The following is a 5,232-nucleotide window of genomic DNA, read 5'->3' as shown; positions in this document are numbered from 1 at the left end:
GCCTCCTAACCCTTGTTGTAACTTTCTTTATTTATCTTGTTGTTATCTTTATTTTATTTTGTCAAGTTACTAGTCGATGGCAATTTTTCCTCCTACTCTTTTATTTTATGTTTTAGTTGATGGCACTTGTGCCTCCTAATTTTTACCTTAATTTTGTTATGGTTGATGGCATGCTATGCCTCCCTACTCTTGTCTAATTTTTTATAATCTTACTTAATTTTACCTTATTTTTCTTTGTCTTTTATCATATTATCGTATAATTATTTAATATCTTAACACTATTTTTGTTCTCTTAATTATTTTTTCTTATTTTTTTCCTTAATTGTCATCTTAAAAATAAATAAATAAATTAGTTTATCATTTAGTTTACCATATGGATCATTTTAACTATAGTTGGAATTCTGAGTACAACTATTATGAGCACTCAAATTTAAATTATGGAGAAACTAATGATATGTATGATATGCATGAATCTTTCGATATGCCATTTGCCCCCACCTATAATCCAAATTTTTCATGGAGTCATACCCAGTCTCCAATAGGGCATGAATTCAACATGCCTAATCCAAGTCATGCCCAATCCGACCTATCATATCCCATTGAACAAGAAACGAGCCCATCTTTAGAGGATACCCTACAACAGTTTATGCAATCAACCTACCAAATCTTCCTACCCCAATCTCAGTCAATCTCAAAAATTGACACAATAGTAGGACAACTTGCAACTGTTATAGAGTCGGAAAAACAAGTTTACCCCAACCAACTCATTCCTAATCCAAATAGCCAAATTGAAAATGAAAATGAGAATGAAGTTGTTGAAGAACTTGTAATATGCATCCAACCCCCTAATGAAACAAAAGTGTTGGATGAAATAATATGTGTTTTTCATTTGTTATAAAATTAAAAAAAATATATTTTCTTTGTTTTGTTTGAAAAAAAAAAATTGGTGATTTTTATTTTCTAATTATAAGAATTATGATTGAAATTTTTCTTAGTTCTTAGAAAAATATAAATAATTATTATGCTTTACTTTTAATTTCTAAGTTAGTTTTGTTTAAATATATATTTTTCATATTATGTCACTTTTCTATTCTATTCGAATTTATTATATTTGGATATAGTTTATTTAAACATTAAATTCTTTAAATCTCAAAAAAAAATTGAAAAATCCTAGAATTTGCTTGATTATCATACCACCACCCTTTCACCTTGCCTTGGACCGCATTCACCTCACTAAGACTAGCAACTATGTTTTCCTCTTGAGTTGCGTTCACCTTAGGTCCTTGTTGGGCTTTTCTATGCCTACATTCTCTAGCATAGTGCCCCTTTTTCCCACACACAAAGCAAGGGCCTTTCTCGCCCTTAAACTTGTTTGGGTTGGTTTTTGGACCCAAAGGTTTCTCATTACCCTTTTTCCCTTAGTTTTTGGGATGTTTTGGTTGTGACACCGCATTTGCTTTGGAAGTCTTTCCATTAGACCCCTCCACAAGTTTATCTCTACATATCGATTCCTCTTCGATTGAAATATGCTTTTGGATCTCCTCCAAAGAATAATCCTCATTTTTATGAAGGATTCTTTTCCTATAACTCTTCCAAGTTTGTGGTAATTTAGCCACTATAGCACCAACTTGAAAGGCCTCAGAAAGCTCAATCTTTAATACTTTCAGTTTGTTAACAATTATTTGCAATTCATGAATTTGAGGAAGAATAGGTTTATCACCAAAAAATTTGAAATCGAAGTATTGAGATATCAAAAACTTTTTGGTAACTTCCTCTTCCACCTCAAACTTTTTCTCAAGTGCATCCCATACCTCCTTGGCCGATTTGGTCTCGGTGTAGAGGTCATAGAGTCTATCGTATAGGGCATTGAGGATATGACCCCTACAAAGGAGATTTTCTTCCTCCCTCTTCCTTCTTTTCTCCACCTCCTCGAGAGTGTCTTTGTCGGATGGCTCGGCTAGAGGTGCCATGGATGACTCAAGGATGTAGGCTTTCTTGAGTGTTGTCAAAAGGAATTTAACCTTGTCTTGCCACCTAGTGAAATTGGATCCATCAAACCTATCAAACCTCACTAGGTCTTGGTTCATGATCTTGATGGTCTCACCTTCCATTGAAACAAACAAGGGATAAGCTTTTGAATGTTAGGAAAATATGTATTTTGCCTCAATGGAAATAATAATAAATTACAACTCTATGCAATATATTACAAATAAATAATGATTGATTAAAAGAGTTACAACTCTATAACTGAAAATTACAAATAAACAAAGAAAATGATGAAGAAGAAGAAGAGAATAGTAAAATACAACTCTAAGAAAAAGGTTACAAATAAAGTAAAGTGTTTGAAACAAAAGAAAATAAAAGATTAGAACTCTTGAACAAGAAATACAAGTAAATAGAGAAGAACAATATAAAGATGAAAAGCAATAGAATGAAAGAAAGGAACAAGAAACAAAAGATAAACAACTCTCACTCACACTACCAAAGTGAAGAGTGTTGGGGATCACCAACTTGAACAAGGTTTGAAACCTTTGTCCAAAAGCTTATTTCCCCCTCACTTAAGCACTAAGGGATCTCTCACAGATTATAGGAAATGCTTTCTGGAATTATCAAGCCTCAAGGTGTTTCTAGCCAAGTGCTCTAATGGATAGAAATGTTGTGTCTTACAAGTGAGCTATAGGCTCCTATTTAGAGACACCCTTTGAATTTCAAATTCCACCAACCTGCATGGCTGTTACCAATGTTTAATTGGATTAATAAGGAATTAAAAATGAGATTTGGGAGTTATTTGGGTTTTTTGAGCTGTTCAACAAAGATTGAAAAAACTGAAAAATGGTCAGTTTTTAGCCTGTGGCCGCAGCCAGAGACATTAGTGGCCGTAGCCACTAGCCTCTGTCCCACAAGCCGCAGCCACCAACATTCAGTGGCCACGACCACCAACCATTTTCAGCACTAAAAAATGTGTTGTTTTTCCAAACGGTTCCAAACCCTCCCAAATGATTTTGTAACTCCCAAAACACATTATTGGGGTTAAAATCATATCTCTACCTGCCATATCACATATGGCTTTATGAAATTCATCTCAATATTATGTAACAACAAATTTACACAATAAAGGGTAATATTTGGAAGTTACATTATTTGGATATATCTCATATATCTAAATATTGTAACTCTCTATTATATGTTACAATATGTGACACTCTTTGTCACATTTATTTAATCTAAAACATTATACTATAATATAATATAATATTACATTATATTGTATTATAAAATAATATAACACATGGTGCTCGAGGGCAGACTTCATCTTGCTTCCCTAGCATATCTATCTCGTCCCTTCCTCGAATCTCCTCCAAATCCTGGACCTCGTAACACCGTTCTTACTTCTCCCTGCACCTTTGGGGCTCGTTTTCGAGCCTACGGATAGGATGGCTGATCTTCCGGTCCTGGGTTTTCCCCACTAACATACCTACCTAGGTTCCTCAATTTCTACTTTCAAGTGGGTACATTCCGTCGTGGTGTGGCCAATATCCTTGTGGTACTGGCAATACTTTCTGAGATTCCTTTTGGATGGTCTCCCTTCATTTGCGGGGGTCTTTTTAAGGGAACCTTATTCTTGTTTATGAGGAAGATATGTTCCCTAGTATCTGTCAGGTCTGTGTAGAAGGTGTATGGCATTTTCTTGGGTACACCTCTACATACGTGTTTTCTCTGGTGGTCGTCCCTTGGCCCTTCATACACTCTTTTCTTCTTTGCACCATTTAAGCCTTCATGGGTTGAGGGCTTGAAAAGGGATTCACTATTTCCTGCTTTTAGGTTCTCATGGCCATCCTCAACATGAATGTACTTTTATGCTCTTTCATAGAAGTCTTCTAAGTCAGTGACCTCTCTTATGAGCATATTATCCAATAGCATACTGCCTCGGTGCACTCCAGCCATCATTTCCATCTTGAGTTCTCCTCTAGTCACGCTTTCTACATTAGCGGCCTCCATGTTGAACCTGTGGATATAGATCTTCAGTTTCGCCTTCACCTTGCTTTATGTTAGAGAGGCTAGTACCTGGCATGGTGTAATCGTGCACTGCATGGTGCTACTGGAGAAATTCATCGAAAAATTATTACCATGACCTAATGGTTCCTGGCCTCAGCCTCTTGAACCACTTGTACGCAGGCCCCTTTAGCTTGACAGTGAAACAGTGACACCTTGTTCTTTTATTGACGCCTCTCATTTTCATTAAATCATTGAAGGCATCCAAGTGGTATTTAGGGTTCGTAGTTTCCTCATAAGGGGTCATATGAGGCTCTTTGAACTTTGTTGGAAGTCATTCAACTTTAATCTCCCCTATGAAGGGTGACTCGTAGTTGAACTCTTCATGGACAATGTGCCCCCCGATGTCGTGACTATCTTACTCCGATGGCTTCTCATCTTGGTGTCCAGCTCTTGCCTCCTTCTATTCAAGGAGTCCCTCAAATCTGAAGGGTTGGCCTTTCTTTTCTCTTTTCCCTTCGGAGGAGCCATAGGGGGTGTTGTCCTTACTTCTGACCTTCTTCCATTGAACTTCCCTCTTAGGTCAAGGGGCGCCCCCTTACAGGTGACTTCGGCTTCATTTCTATGACCAGCGTTATCCTTCTACCTTTGCTATCGGGGTTACTTCGCTGGCCTTAGACCTTTATGGTGCTTTGTCCGGGGAGTATTTCTTGTGGAAAGTCGGGTCCTCCCGTCGTCCATGGGGACGGTGGTTTCTCCTTTCTCATGTTCCTTCACCCTATGCCAAGGAAGGAGCATGCTCGACTTCCCTTGCATCAGGTCCTTCAACACCTCCTGCATGCTCTCTGGTGTGGTTTCTAGCCTTTGATTCTTTTTACGTAACTTACGCATCTCATCCTCATAGAAGCAAGTCCTTGAGCTGGAACTCACAGAGTGTATCCGGGGATCCTTAGATATCTCAGCACATCACTTTGAACCTAAAACTACAATTTTTAAATGCCTGCAATAAAAAGTCAAATTCTACACCTATATTACATGAAACTATTTGAATTTTACACCTAATTTGTATAATACCACTTAAACTTTGTATTTTAACAAATCCTAACACTAAATTCATATTATCGAATAAGACTTGCATAGTCATATAAATTATTTTGAAATGGTGACTTTAAAGGTGGCCTTTGCATTATTTAGTCAAACAATGCTTCAATATATATTTATATAGTAACACAAAATTGA

Source organism: Humulus lupulus, chromosome 4, assembly GCF_963169125.1.
Source record: "Humulus lupulus chromosome 4, drHumLupu1.1, whole genome shotgun sequence".
Classification (NCBI taxonomy): domain Eukaryota; kingdom Viridiplantae; phylum Streptophyta; class Magnoliopsida; order Rosales; family Cannabaceae; genus Humulus; species Humulus lupulus.
This window is presented reverse-complemented; position numbering follows the sequence as displayed.